Source organism: Rattus norvegicus, chromosome 9 (assembly GCF_021556685.1).
Source record: "Rattus norvegicus strain SHRSP/BbbUtx chromosome 9, alternate assembly SHRSP_T2T, whole genome shotgun sequence".
Classification (NCBI taxonomy): Eukaryota; Metazoa; Chordata; class Mammalia; order Rodentia; family Muridae; genus Rattus; species Rattus norvegicus.
Window position 1 is genome coordinate 88,627,005 of NC_141542.1, and position 16,267 is coordinate 88,643,271.

Consider the following 16,267-nt stretch of genomic DNA (forward strand, 5'->3'; position numbering starts at 1 on the left):
GACCAGATAGGTTTACTGCTGAATTCTATCAGACCTTCATAGAAGACCTAATACCAATATTATTCAAACAATTCCACAAAATTGAAACAGATGGAGTGCTACTGAATTCCTTCCACGAAGCCACCATTACTCTTATACCTAAACCACACAAAGACCCAACAAAGAAAGAGAACTTCAGACCAATTTCCCTTATGAATATCAATGCATCGCTTCTCGGCCTTTTGGCTAAGATCAAGTGTAGTATCAATGCAAATATACTCAATAAAATTCTTGCAAATCAAATCCAAGAACCCATCTAAACGATCATCCATCATGATCAAGTACACTTCATCCCAGGGAAGCAGGAATGGTTCAATATACGGAAATCCATCAAAGTAATACACTATGTGAACAAACTCAAAGGAAAAAAAATGATCATCTCATTAAATGCTAAAAAAGCATTTGGCAAATGGATATTAGCCCAAAAGCTGAGAATACCCAATATACAACTCACAGACAACATGAAGCTTAAGAAGACCAAAATATGGATCTTAGAAGGAGGAACAAAATACTTAAGGGAGGAAATACAGGGACAAATAGTGGAACAGAGACTGAAGCAAAGGCCATTCAGAGACTGCCCCACCTGGGGATCCATTCCATATACAGACACCAAATTCAGTCACTATTGCAGATGCCAAGAAGTGCTGGCTGACAGGAGCCTGGTATAGCTGTCTACTGAGAGGCTCTATCAGAGACTGACAAATGCAGAGACAGATGCTCACAGCCAACCATTGGACTGAGCACAGGGTCCCCAATGTAGGAGATAGAGAAAGGAGCTGAAGGGGTTTGCAACCCCATAGGAAGAACAATACAACTAACCAGACCCTCCCCACCCCCTGAGCTCCCAGGGTCTAAACCACCAACCAAAGAGTACACATGGGAGTGACTCATGGCTCCAATGGCATATATAGCAGAGGATGGCCTTGTAGGACATAAATGGGAGGAAAGGCCCTTGGTCCCAGGAAAGCTCGATTCCCCAGTGTAGGGAAATGCCAGGCTGGGGAGGCAGGAGTAGGTGGGTTGGTGAGCGTACACCCTCAAAGAAGCAGGGGGAGGAGGCTGGGATAAGGGGTTTCCAGAGGGGAAACTGGGAAAGAGGATAACATTTGAAATGTAAGTAAATAAGATATCCAATAAAAAAAGTGTTGGAAAAACAAAAACAAAACAAAACAAACAAAAGATTTCTATAGAACAAGGGATCTGAGTTTAGGACCAGAAAATAAACTGAGGGACCGTTAAAGTGAAAACTGGGGAACCACTGAGATGGTGGGCGAAGATGCTTTTGACTTGAGCCTGACAACCTGAGGTTTGTCCTTGAATCTACATAATGGTATAAGGAGGTAATTGACTCTACAGGTACACCATGACATATTTGTATTCACAATTATACATAACACACACACGGACAGACACACAGACACACACACACACACACACAGAGGCATGCACACACACATGCACTTACACCAATAAACAGAATAAAGTTTTTTTCAAAGACAAAATGAGCTGAAAGAGATGGGAAGAGTATATATCCTCTTTTTGCACATGTCTATGTTGATGCATGTACAGAGGCCAGAAGATACCCCTGAATGTCATCCTCAGGGAGATGTCCCCCTCTTTTGAGACAAGGTCTTTCATTGTACCGAAGGTTACTAATTAGGCTAGACTGGCTAGCTAGTAAGTCTCAGATCTTCCTGTCCATGCCTCCCCACTGGCAGGTTTACAAGTGCGAGCCACCATGCCTAGCATCTTCACACAGGGTCTGGGGGCAGAACTCAGGTCCTTGTGCTTGTGAGACTAGCACTTTACCAGTTAGACCTTTTCCCAGATCCAAGATGACGTTCTTGCAAATGCAACTGTTCCCTAAGGCTGAGTACTTCTCATGACTCATGTTTATGAGCATCTAACATACTGGTAACCAAAACAAACGATATGTTCACGGACACTCACGGCCTCTCTTTGACTGTGTTACAAAAGGAATAAAAACACTATTTGAAGAGTATGGCAGGCCAAGGAAGGGAGAATTGTTTTGTAAAGACTGGTGTCTTTGGATATAGAGTTTAGTTTAGTTTATCCATATGTGTATGTGAGTATGCTTGCCTGAGTTCATATTTATTCTGTGCAGGCAGGAGCACATGGGGTGGGGTCAGGGGGAGACATTTAGTCCTCTGGAACTGCAGAAATAGATAGTTGTGCCACCATGTGAGTGTTGAGGGGCAAGCCTGGGCCCTTCCCAAGAGCAGAAAGTAAGATAGGGTTTTGACTTATCCCAAGTTAATAGCCATAAAAATGTTTATTATAAGAATACCCATCACTATCTCGTTCTCAGAAGGAACAGAAAGTTGGAAGCATCTCCATCCTTGTCCAAGAATACTACTTCATATAATGCATTCATAGGATTGAATAATCAATAGTTTTCAAACAGTAGCCTACAGAAGAATGCTATGGAGGCTGGAGAGAGCTCAGTGGTTAAGAGTGAGCTTGCTGTTCTTCCAGAGGACTTGAGTTTGGTGTCCAGAACTCACACCAGGCAATTTGTAACTGTCTGCAACGTCAGCTTCGGAGGAACTGACAACCTTGTGCACATATCCACATGTAGATGTGTGTGATTAAAAAATAAATCTTACAAAGAATGATACAAAGGAAGCAAGTGACATGTCCTTGAGTGGAGGACAGTGCAACTCAAAAGCTGCAAGAGAGACTGAAAGGTAAAAAGCTCAAGGCAAAAGAAGGCAAAGGACATTGTATGTAGGAATCGCATAGTAGATAAACAGTTTCAAAATATATTTTAAAGCTTCATAAAGTGTAGAGAGAATAACTTATGTCTGTATGGATGTGGCACCTGTCAATAACAAATCTGATGTCCTATGGCTCAGGTAGGAAATAGAAGGTGGGGCATCCAGGAAGCAGAAAGAACTCTGGGATAGAGCCAGGCCTGGGAAGACTCACCTTGGATGTGAGAAGACAGACCTGAGTACATGCTAACCAATCATGTAGCAGAATGTAGGTTAAAATAAATGGGTTGTCTTAAATTTTGATTCTAATCAGAAAAGAGTCTTCCTATATGGCCAAGGTATTTGTAAATATATTTTGAGTCCGCATCTTATTTCTGGGAGCATGGGAACAGGAGAAAGAACCAGAGCCTAACTCTACAACAAAGTTCAATGAAAAATAATCTGAAAATAAGCAAAAAATTTGTATATACATCACAGAAGTGATACAGATGGAATAAACACAAATAAAAGGTGCTCCGTGTTGTGTGTTGTTGTTGTAAAAATATGAAAAATAAAAAAAAGTAGGGTTGTCTTTTACCCCACTGCATCACACCGCAGTGCCCCAAGATATCCGCTAGATATCTTGTCCAAAACGTATTCCAACTCAGCAGCGGCCCAGAACAGCTGCCGCACACTTTCCTACACTCAAACCATCACACAAAAGAACACACAGCACAACAACCTTTTGCCCAGTTGATAAGATATAATTGCCCAGCTAAACATATAAAGCCCAGTACCATCCATCCCTTAAAAACATTCGTAAAACCTGTAAAGGTACGGCGTGGAATCTTAACGTCACCTGCCATATTCTCTGCCACCGCTTCTCTCCCTCTCCTCCTGTCTCCTCCTTTCCGTTCCAGTCTCCTCCTCTTCCTTCGAACTTCTCTCCCACCCATCCTTCCTTCTCCTCCAATGACAGGCCTCCTTCTATCCTGTACCTGCCCCTCACCTGTGTTTTACAAATTCAATGGGGAGATGGTTCTAGTGAAGTCACCTGAGTCCTGAGTATGTGACTAGGCAGCTGTCCTTAGGGCAGTGGAATTAGCATCAAAATACAGATAACTTCAGGGCAAACCACAACGGCCTGTCACGTGGGAAATGCAGATGTAAAAAACGAGTTGCAGCAGTTCTCCTGCCGGCTGTTGGCTGGGTGCTGAGCAGGAAGTGTGCTCCCTCGCCCATCCTTGCTAGGAATGTAGCTCAGTGCAGCCACCTTGGAAGGCAACAGTTTCTTAAAACTAGAGTCTCATCATAGAACCTCACAACCAGATGCCTAAGTGTTTGCTCAGTCTATCTGAACATATAAGAAACACAAACAACGAAAGCAAGTACGTATAACAATTTTATTTCTATCTTCCCTGAACTAGAAGCTATCAATGAGTAGTGTTCCATCTAATCAATGGAACGCTATTGAGCTATCAAAAGGAATCTGCTACACAAGCTATGTAAGCACGTGGATGACTCTTGATTGCATATTTCACAATAAAATTAGCCTATTGGAAAGGGCCTGCATAGTCAATGGTACTATTTTGATAACATTATGGGAAAGAAAAACAAAATCACAGAGACATTAACTAGATAAATGGTTGCCACAGTCTTGAAGACCAGGGGTTGAGTGGGTGCAACTGTGGTATGCTTTAAGGTGAGAGAACTACTCTGCATGACCATGTGACCCAGTAGGTGCATGGTTCTATCCATTTGTCAACACCCATAGACTGAAACGTAATGTGCATGCATAAGGAAGCTCACTCCTGGGTGTTCAGAGTGTGGACTGCACATTAGGAGAAAATAATCCATCTGTATTAGAAATGTTCAAAATTACTTCACTGAGGAGGTAGGGGTGAAAGTGCGGAACGAAATGATGTTTTAAATGAGTTGAACCTGAAGCTAACCCTGTCCATAAACTCTGTGCTCTCGTTGGTAAAGTTGCTTCCCACGAGATCAGGGCTAACAATTCTGAAAGCACTATATGCATATGCTAGAACTGCGCAGTTAAGTCAGTGGGTGGCGGTTGGCAAGCACCAGGCTTCTTTTCTTTGAGGGGGAGTTTACGGATGAACAAGGGAAGACGTTTAGAGTCACTTAGGATTTACTGGATTATAGTTGAGACATTAACACGAACTCATTTCTAACTTAATATTGATGCAGATAAATACACAGGAATAAATAATTAGAGACTTATTTATATGTTCCAGTTACTACACTCATACATATTTCCTTGCCCTGTTAGCTGAGAAGGCTTAAAAGGAAAGGTGTCCGTGGGGTAACACGGAAGCCACAGATGTTGATTCCTGATGGTGTTCTTCTATACAAGGAAGCAAGGTTCTTGGGATAAATGGATGATTTTAGGTCTGGATCAGGAGACACACGTGGTAAGTCTGAGGAATCTGTAGGGGCAGAAAGGAAGGAAATTTGGAAGAAAATGCATCATGGAGGACTTCCCAAGGGAACATTGAGGATCCCACCAGTGGAAGAGGTGTCAAAAGCCAGAGTTGAGCAGCTTGAATAAAATACAAAAAGTAACAAAATATCGAATGATACCCTCTGTGGTAAATGCGCATCTTTGAGTTCATGCCAATGTAAAAGAAATATTTCAAGAAATAGATAGGAGAATGTGTCAGAGAGGAGACAAATTGTTCACAATAAAGAACTCTAAATTATTTATGTGGCTATCCATCACTTTAGAAATGGAATCTTCCTACCCCTTAAATATGGGCTCCATATGAGTCTTCTCTCAAAAGACTGTAATACACCGACAGAAAAAGAAACATTTTGGGGAGATACTGGACAGGCGTCATCTCAGCCAGATGTTAGTTGATGTTGTAGTGATGTGTGTTGATGGTCTGCTTTCGCTTCAATAAAGTGAGAAGGGCATTTTGCTCCTGTGTTCTCCCCCAAATTTAATGACCCCTGCACAACCAAGAGAAAACTCAATCCTAGACACTGTCAAGAACACCCACAGAACATTCCTCAATTGTCAAGATCATCTGAAGGGGTTCGGGGGAATTCCAGGGCTAGGGAAATGGCTCAGTCAGTTATGTGCCCGCACTGTGAGTATGAATACCCCTAGTTCAATCTCCATCACCCATGTTAAAAAAAAAAAAAGTCAGGCATGGCAGCGCAAACTTGTGATACCATCATTCTGAAGGCATGGACTTCCTCAGTCAGCCAGCCTAGCTAGTCAGTGAACTCCAGACCCAGATTAGTAAGAGACCTCATCCCAAAAATATAAAATAGACAGTGGCTGAGAAAGATGCCTGATGTCTACCTCTAGCTTTCACACACACACACACACACACACACACACACACACACACACACGGGGAGAGAGAGAGAGAGAGAGAGAGAGAGAGAGAGAGAGAGAGAGAGAGAGAGGGATTGAACAAGGAAGTCATCCAAAATACTTTTATAGTATAAGGAACCTAGAAATAAAATTAAAGAGAATGAATATGAATCCTGGGACAGAAAAAATGTATTAGGTAGAAAACAAAGAAATCTAAATGAAACAGATGTCAGTCATTAATAATTCTATCATCAATAGTGATATACTAATACTAGTTCATTAGGCGTCTTCATTATGTGACATTAGCAAGGTATTAATGCAAGATATTAGCACTGCGGGGAACAGAGTATAAGCAGTGTGGGAACTCCACATTGTCTTCTTTTCTATGAATATTTAAAAAATTTTTAGTTGTTTATTTACATATTTATTTTATGTATATGAGTACACTGTCATTGTCTTCAGACACACCAGACAAGGGCATCAGATCCCATTACAGATGGTCGTGAGCCACCATGTGGTTGCTGGGAATTGAACTCAGAACCTCTGGAAGAACAGTGTTCTTAACCACTGAGCCATCTCTCCAGCCCAAATATTTTTGTTGTATGTATTTGTATGTATATGTGTATGCATTCACTATTTGGGAGGAGTATGTGAATGTGTGTGTATTTGTGTGTGTGTGTGTGTGTGTGTGTATATATGTGTGTGTGTGTGTGTGTGTTATGTGTATGTGTTATGTGGTGTGTGTGTGTGTGTGTGTGTATAGGCTAAAGAACAACTTTGAATGTTGTTTCTCAGGTTACTGTCCTGGAACTCACAAAGCAGGCTGTCTTGGCTTACCATGGAAGCCCCAGGAATCTGCCTGTCTCCATCGCCATCTCCCCGGTGCTGGGGTTAAATGCGTGTGCACCACAACTGGCCTTTTCACATTGGTTCTGGGGATGGACTCAGATCCTCATGCACTTGACTGGCTGAGCTTATCTCTCCAGCTCCATTCTTCTATAACTCTTAAATTATTATAAACAAAACTTTATTAGTGAATATGTATTATGTTTTTCTTGAATCATGTTACTATATACGTGTATATCATCACAGACTCATGGGAATGAAAAAGAAAAAGATACAGTTATATGCCCAGACATTAGCATTGGTTGTAGCTGGTGGTGAGATTGGAGAACACTATTTCCTTACTTTGTGCTCTTTTATACATAACTTTGTAACACAAACAACAAAGACTCTGCAAACATGAATTTGGCACAGAATACTTCACTGACTTAAGAAATTAAATTTAATATGTAAAGTTCCTGAAAATATTGTGTAAGCATATAGCATGGACCAAGTCTGTTTCAATAAATTACAAAAAGTACTTTTTGATTAGTAATTTTCTTCCCATTATTTTCTTTGATAGTACTGCAGATTAAGATACAGAGAAATAATTATTTCTTGAACAGAAAAGTATTTGTCTGTGTTCTGTTACTATTACAAAATACCTAAGTTAACTAACTTATAAGGAGAAAAGGTCTATTTTGGCTCACGGCTTTTAGTTTGACTTTTGAGAGAGAATCTTTCTCACTCTGTAGTTCAGGCCAGCATCCAACTTGCGATGATCCTCCTGCATCAGTCTCTCAGATACTGGGGTTACAGACAAGCGCTATCACCTTCAGCTCTGGTTCATGCTTTCAGAGGTTCCAGCCCTTGGGAAAGGAGAAAAGGGCATTCCACAATCCTCTTTGAAAGCTCTCCCATCATGCTCCATGGGCCTTGCATTAGCCCCAGTCTCTGAAACATCCCATGGCTCCAAACACACCACACTGGGCATCAACTCTTTTAGCAGTCAGCTCTAATTCTAACATCAGAGCCTGACAGAAGATCAAGACAGCCTTACATCACCTTTAAGGGAAATTCAATTTTCCCTTTGTAATCCGCTCACTTCCACCATTCTCACATCTTGTGTGAGTCAGGATGTTTAAACCTCTAGAGAAGTTGGTCTCGGATTCCAAGAAGGTGCTGTCAAAAGTCCCTTGTGTCCAGCCGCCAGCACACCTGCTGAGCCCCTCACATTGCAGACCAGAAGACAACAGTCATAAGCTGGTGATGTCATGACCACCTTCCACGGTGAGAAACAATTAGCTACTTTAAACAAACAGCCATTCTTCCACTCCCTTGACAGCTGTGCTCATTCAACTTTAAGCTATTCCATCACTCTTGACTTGATATTCTTTAGCATGGACCACCCATATTTCCAATGGATCATTTAATTTATTCATTTTCCCATTTTGTAAGCATACATTGAAGGCTGCTCACTTACCAGTCACCAAGTTGGTAGTTGAGGAATATTAAATATGAAGGGCATTAACTAGCCTTTGACTCTAAAGGGATCCTAAAATTTGCTTACATGATATAATAAATACTATAATATTCAGTGAAGTAAAATACACATGTGTATCAATGGAGGAGTCCATTGATGTAGTAGAGCATGGTGGGGTGGGGACCAAAGCAATAGGTAAGTGGGTAGACTTTATGCTTTCTTTGTGTCTCCACTTGGAAGACCTTCGCCTACAATAACACCACTTCCTATGCTCACATTCACTGTGCTTCTAGTGAATAGTCATAGTCAAATAGTGAGCTCAAGAGTAGAAACTGGGCGTGCCCAGTTTATCTCTACTCTCTTACCGGAACCTATGCATGGGATGCTCACATTCAGCTTCCCCACCCCCTATGTTTTCGGCTATGTAGGAAGAAAATTTTAATATGTCCTTTTGCAACTAAGTTTATCAATAATCAAGGAGACGGTTTGATCTTTGCCTCTCAAGTTTGCAGTGGAAAGGGAAGAGATGTTGAATGAGCTCTAAGGCCCAGGGAGCTGATTCAGCAAGTACAAGCACTTCTTACGCAAGGACGAGGGCTGGAGTTCGGCTCCTTGGTCTCCACCTTGCAGGCGGAGATGCCCTGAGCAGGCTTGATAGTTAGAGCTGCTGAATTGTCAAGCCTTGCGTTCAAGTGAGAGAGCAACCTCAGTCAGGTACAGAGAGGGACTGGGGGAGATACTCAACATCAATCTCTGATGTCCACACACATGTGATATACACTCGCGCGCATGCGAGTGCACGCACACACACACACACACACGTGTAAAAATAAAAATAAAATAAAAAGCTCTTGCAGTGTGATAGCAGACTCTGGACATTTTGAGAACAAGAAATACAAAACAAAATTAAGGCACAGATACAAAGTTTGAGGGAGCACCAGATACAGCACACTGACAGGGAGTGAGCATTCGTGACAGCAATGGAAGGAACTGTCGAGATGGCTCAGTGGTTAAGAGCACTTACTGCTCTTGTAGAAGACACAGGAATTTCAGTTGCTGATATTCCCATAGAGTAACTTGCAACCATCTGTAACTCCAGTTGCAGGGAATCCTACGGCCTCTTCTGGCTTCCTCAGACACCTGTATACAAATGGTACAAGTATAGACAAGAAGGCACATACATGTGCACATAAACACAAACAAACCATGGACTTTTGGTGTTAAAGGGAGAGTGGGGAGAAGTGAGGAACATAGTTACAAGGAAGGCTGGAGACTGAATTAGTTGAGGTTACCCCAAGGAATGGAGCCAATATGGATCTTAAAGATTTACTGTAAAGGATTGGCTAAGAAACTTAGGGAGTCTGAAAAGTCCAGCAGTGTCCATGGAGCTGGGAACCCAGGAGAGCTGTGGCCTTGTTCTGGCCAAAGGCCAGGAAGCCAATGTTGATAAGTCCTCATCTGAGTCCTGAAGCCTAAGAACCACAAGACCAATTTCTCAGGGCAATAAAAGACAAATGTCCCAGGTGACACATGTCCCAGGTGACACATGGTTTTCCTTCAGCTTTTTGTTCTGTTTGGCCCTCAGTGGACTACACAATACCTGACCATGTTGGTAACAGTGATGTTTACTCCATCCGCTGATTCAAAGGCTAATCTCTTCCAGAAATATCCTCACAGAGGCAGCCAGAACATTACCAGCTCTCTGGGTATCCCAGGACTCTTCAAGTTGACACATAAAATCAACCATCACAAGGAATATTTCTTGGGGATCTTGAAAGTCAAAGTAAGGTTTTAGAGCTCATTTGTATTCAACACAGAGGTTCCAAGGCCCTGTCATGACAGGGTATCTTATTTTGAACTAAAATTCCCAAAGAATATTAAAAGCAACTGTTTCAAAGTATCAGAGAGTAAGTAATCAAAAGCAGACCAAACAAGGGGAGATTTGATGCTTGAGAAAGGATCCCAGATTCCTTTCTCACTTTCCCACTGGGGCTATCTCTAGCCTCAAGGAGCTGTAAGTCAATCTGTGCTCTCATTACACAAGTCTGCATGTAGAGGTTGATGTTGCTATCATGGTTAAAATTGAGAGATGAAATCCCAGAGAAAAGAGCCACAAAGGGCTCTCTTTGAAATGCACATACAAAGTTCTTAAGCCTTAGCTGACTGTTAACTATTGCTTATGAGAGTGAGACCCCAGGTAACCAAGGAGGAATAGACACGGAATACCAGGTGATCCAAGATTACATTTTACTCCCTGTGACAGAATTTTAAGTTAGAAGTGCTTGATAAAAGTTTAAAGTTTTTGATATATGCCAGAAGACTCATGCTTTAAGATGCATAAATAGATACATTCATTCATTCATTCATTCATTCATACATACGTACTATACACACACACACACACACACACACACACACACACACATATATATATATATATATATACAAGTATTAGGATTTTTTTCTAGGTTTGTGGGGAAATGGATATGGTTCAAGATTCATTAACTCTAAACTGGAACAAAACTACGCACCGTAGACTATGACAAAATTCATATTTCAACCACCACATTCAGTACGTAAAGAAACACTAAGTATGTAAATTAGCAACAAGAACAAAAATGTGGTCTACAGCCAAAGGAGAATTAGGTAAAAGAAACAGATTTGTGTCTGGTATGCAGACGGTGTAATTAGATAACATGATCTAAAATATGAAACATCTACTGAGGAAATTATATAAAAATTAATGAAACAGGTGAGAGGAGTGATTTCAGAAAGGAAACCATAAAGATGCCCAAATGGAAACCTTACAACAGAAAAAATGCAATATTTTATATTTTAAAAAATAATGTTAATTAACAGTATAGTAGACATGAGCTTTAGACAATCCAATAAAATGACTTAGTCTGAAACAGAGAGAAAAAAAATCATGCAAAACAGTGAAAACTCTTTAGCAACTACAGGGTGGTATCATACTATCTAAAATGTGATTGTGTGCCTGTGTGTGTGTGTGTGTGTGTGTGTGTGTGTGTGTGTCTTTGCATGTGTCTGTGCCTCTGAGTATGTGAGTCTGTCTATGTTTATCTGTGTATTTGTGTGTTTGTCTGTATCTTTGAGAGAGAGCATGTGTCTGTGTATGCATCTATGTGTTTGCCTGTGACTCTGAGTGTATGTGTCTGTGTGCCTCTGAGTGTGTGAGTCTATATTTATCTGTATGTGTATTTGTGTGTTTGTCTGTATCTTTGAGAGAGAGTATGTGTCTCTCTGTGTATGCATCTATGTGTGTGACTCTGAGTGTGCGGGTCTGTGTATCTCTCTCTGTGTGTCTATGTCTCTGAGTGTGTGTCTCCTTGTATGTGTTTCTGTGTGTGTATCGCTGTGTGTATGTGTCTCTGTGTGTGTATGTGTGTGCCTCTGATCATGTGTGTCTGTGTCTCTGAGTGTATGCGTCTGTATGTGCATGATTTATTGGAAAGGGGGCTGTGATTATGGGAACACTTATTCGTGGAAAGGTCAAAAGACAGCTTCCAGGAATCTACTCTCTGCTTGCACGTTGTTTGAGGCTCGAGTTCTCTCTTGTTATTCCTACCTTGTGTTCTCCAGGCTAATTCGCCTGTGGACTTCTGGGTGATTCTCACTTACAGTCACTTCCCACCTCGCCATAGAACTATTGAGATTACAAACTGGCATCACTGCATCCGGTTCTGGGGATCAAGCTAAGGTCATCAGGTTTTTGGGAGGAAGGAAGGGAGGGAGGGAGGAAGGAAGGAAGGAAGGAAGGAAGGAAGGAAGGAAGGAAGGAAGGAAGGAAGGAATATTTAACATAATATGCTATTGTAAAAGTTTTCTAGGTTTGATTTTTTAAAAAAAATCAACAGAAGGCATAATAAACTTCAGCAAGATAAACACCACTCAAGTCTAGCTGGTACCTACGTAGAGCCTTCGCCCTACATCCTAGTGTCTTTGGCACAGGAAGGCACTGTGCATGCTAACGAATGAGAAATGTAGACATCATCCCAACCACAAACTCTTTGCTCTACAATACCTGCAAGCTATGCTAGTGCACTGGTGGCACAAAGCTTGTGGGAGCAACCAACCAATATTGGATGTGACTTCAGGCCACTCCATGAGATGGAACCCATAACTATTACTGCTTGAGTGACCAAGAACCGAGACCTAGAGCACAACCAAATACTACTATTCTTTTTTTTTTAATGTAGCAATAAAATGACTTCTAATGACTCTGCTATTTTCACAGATGAGGACTTTGCTCAGTCATCATCAAAGAAGCTTCCTCCTGCAGCAGATGAGAACACAGAGCCACAGGCAAACAATACGCCAAAAACGAGAGACCTTGGAAAGCTCAGCTCTAGATGCGATGTCGCCATCAAATCCCTCTCAGGACTCAGGGAACCCTGCAATAGAGGAGTTGGGAAGCCTGTCAGAGCCAGAGGAATTGGAGAACACTGAGATAAGAAGACCTCAACCAACAGGATGGATGCACAGGTGAGCCCAGAGACTGAGCCGGCATCCAGGGGGCTGCCTGGGTCTTCACTAGGTTGGGTCCTAGAGCTGAAAGGAGAAGTGGACAGGCCTCCATCCCCAACACAGACGCCATATCCAACTGATAATCACTTGCAAAAGAAAATGTATTTTCTCCAAAGGAGTCTCACTGGGGAAACAAATGACTTTGATGGGTAGGCTGTATGCCCAGCAGTAGACAGCCTACAGAAAACAAAGACAACAGCGGTTTTAGAGGTTCCTTGTCTCATAACATCATGTCATGATTTCTTCTTCTTCTTCTTCTTCTTCTTCTTCTTCTTCTTCTTCTTCTTCTTCTTCTTCTTCTTCTTCTTCTCCTCCTCCTCCTCCTCCTCCTCCTCCTCCTCCTCCTCTTCCACCTCCTCCTACTCCTCCTCCTTCTTCTTCTTCCCCTTCCCCTTCTTCTTTTTCTTCTTCCCCTTCCCCTTCCCCTTCTTCTTCCTCCTCCTCTTCCTCCTTCATCATCATCATTCTTCTTAATTTTATCTTATTTTTATATTATTTTATTTATATTTTAAATTTTTCATCTTTTACCCTAAAGGTCCTTTGCATAAATATCATGGCTTCCGGTGTAGTGGTTTTTGGGATTCCCGATTGTGCGAATGAGCGGATCTCTGACTCTGTATTTGGTTCTTGTGCCTCCTCGTGGCCTCCTTCCCTTCTCTTTCCTTGTTTCATCCATTCTAATGTATTAGTTTTTGTTTCATCTAATGAGAGGTAAAAAGGAGGTGGATATGGATAAGAAGGGAGGTGAGAGGAACTGGGAGGAGTAGAAGAAGAAAAAAATCCATCATCAGGAGGCATTATGTGAGAAAAAAATCTATTTTCAATAAAAGGAAAAGTTTTTGTTTCGGTTTTTTTTTGTTTGTTTGTTTTTTGTTTCTTTGTGGTTTTTTTTAGGATAAATATCACAAACCCCAGAGACAGTTAAAACATCTGATAAGAAGTGAGAGGGATAAAAAGATGTACCACACTCAGCAAGGGGAAGGTGAGGAACTGTCTAATTCCCTACCAAAGTGACAGAAGGCAGAAAATGAAGGTCATCTATCATTCGAATCCCTTCTCAGTGAAATATCCTCTAAAAGGTTTAAAACATTATCATGACTGGGAAGGTAGCACATGGTAAAGCGATTGTCACACAGCCAACATTCATCGGACAGTGTGGTGACACACTGGGAATCCCTTCATTGAGAGCGAGAGACAGCAAGATCCATGTGGCATGCTGGCCAGCCAGTCTAGCTCTCTTGGATGGCTCCTAAGAAACAATACCTGAGGTTGATCTCCAGCCTTCACACGCATGTGTATATGGGCACCCAAATACATATAGGTGCCCCCATACATGCAAATACCTACAGATCTCCCAACATGTGCTCTCTCTCTCTCTCTCTCTCTCTCTCTCTCTCTCTCACACACACACACACACACACACACACACACACACACACACACACACTATATGTATATGCATGTACATTTAAGAGATTTTATTTTTATTTCTTTTTTGTAATGGTTTATTTATTTTTATTTTATGTGCATTGGTGTTTTGCCTGCATGTATTACTGCATGTGGATATTCAGTCCCCCAGAACTGAAGTTACAGACAGTTGCGAGCTGCCATGTGGTTGCTGGGAATTGAACCCATATCCTCTGGAAGCACAGCCTAGTGCTCTCAACTGCTAAGCCACCTCTCCAGCTTCGAATACATTTTCTTAAGCAAGAAAAAGATTTTCCACAAACAAATCAACATTTTGTTTAGCTTTCCTCTACCCTAGCATTTTGTTGAAGGACATATTCAAGGTCACTGCAGCATAAATCTAATCCACAGTCAAACAGGATGAGACTATACTTTGATTCAATCTAAATGTTAAATTATGTATCACAGCATATTAAATCACAGTGAGCAATCATTATCTTTCCTATCAAGATACTGTAGTAATATAGCCAAGACAGACATGATGCTAGACAGATTTTTAAAAATATTTTTCCTCCCTTGCTAAGGATTCATAGCAGAAGCTCCACACCGTGAAGACACTGTAGGAGGGAGAATGCTTTGGGCTATCCCAAGAACCCTTGGTAGAATTCGAAACGCTCTATGTGACTGGGTTAGTTAGAGCGAGCTTCTCCCAGGTACAAGAGCTAAATTTGTTCTCGTTCTTAGATTATGTTGAAATGCGCGTGCTCAAGTGCATGCAGGTGCACGTCCATATTTTTAGTTTTATCTATCTACAGAAATAAATTTACATATGGCAATCCCCCCAACATTCAGTGTTAGGCTTAACAGTTGGCTTAGAAGTTAATTTGACAATTAATATTTTTAAATGCTGAGGGATCATATTCGAGTTGTTTTTGAGCTAGGATCTCACTATGTGGCCTGGGCTATGCTGCTGGGTCCAGCTGAAATTTTGTTTCTACAGAAATGAATGAGGAGTAAAAACATAGGTAAAATGAAGGACTATTTTTTTCTTTCTTTAAAGATATTAAATATTCAAGGAAACATTTATAGTATTTTGAGATTTATAACATTTTAGGAGCATAGAAACAGGACAAAGATACAGAGGTTATAGATATAGATGAATTAATAGTTGGAAATCACTGTAAAATATTTGAACAGAGACATAAGATTAACAGTAGAATGAGATTAAGCTTGTTTTGGTTTCTCTTTTTAGGGGGAGGGGGTTTCTCCAAATAGTCTCCTATAGCCCAGATAGTCTCACATATGCTATGTGGCCCAGAATGACTTTGAAATTCTGATCTTCCAGTCTCCACTTTCTGAGTTCTGAGATTATAGGTGTGGACCACCAAACTTGTTTTGTGGAGTGCTGGGCAAGTTCTCTACCACAGCAATATCTGCAGCCTGAACTGTCTCTGAAGAGTCATCCTTCAGCAGGACTTGGGACATACGAGAAGGAACAACCTAACTGATGTACAGAGGAAGGGTCAGTATGACTCGAAAACTGGTCAAGGAAAATGATCGGTTTTAAACAACACCTCAGTTTTTAGAGATAGGTGACAAAGAATGTATTACGATCGTTAAGAAATCAGGGATTCTAATGATCAGAGCTGCTGTGGGAAGACAGTGGTCAGTCCACATCTGTATGCCTACCAAGCATGAGGTGTGGACGGGAGATACAGGCGGAGATCGGTGGCGGCAGTTCAGAATGGGGCTGCCTTTACTCATAAAATCCCAGGGCCTATCCTCAAAAGGTTACAGCATTTATGTGACTTGTTTTCAGCATATGCTGGCTGTATGGTTTATAGGAAATGTTCTAACGTATACAAGCTGTTGGCTAGAGAAATACTGACAAACAATGTTAAAGAGAGGCTTTGT

General features: G+C 41.3%; 1 long non-coding RNA gene and 1 pseudogene across 1 annotated transcript in view; one reads left to right on the plus strand and one right to left on the minus strand.

Moving 5' to 3' along the window:
• The first annotated feature begins 205 nt into the window (after positions 1-205).
• LOC120094960 (U2 spliceosomal RNA) lies at positions 206-296 on the plus strand (annotated as a pseudogene).
• A 3,845-nt stretch (positions 297-4,141) lies between these two features.
• The window catches only part of LOC148003783 (uncharacterized), a 44,744-nt gene continuing 32,618 nt past the window's right edge, over positions 4,142-16,267 (minus strand). Inside the window, exons 2-5 of the long non-coding RNA XR_015629169.1 lie at positions 9,426-9,541; positions 7,667-7,787; positions 6,934-7,100; positions 4,142-5,200 (exon numbers count right to left, since the gene is read on the minus strand). This is a non-coding gene — a long non-coding RNA (uncharacterized LOC148003783). The remainder of the gene's footprint in view (positions 5,201-6,933; positions 7,101-7,666; positions 7,788-9,425; positions 9,542-16,267) is intronic.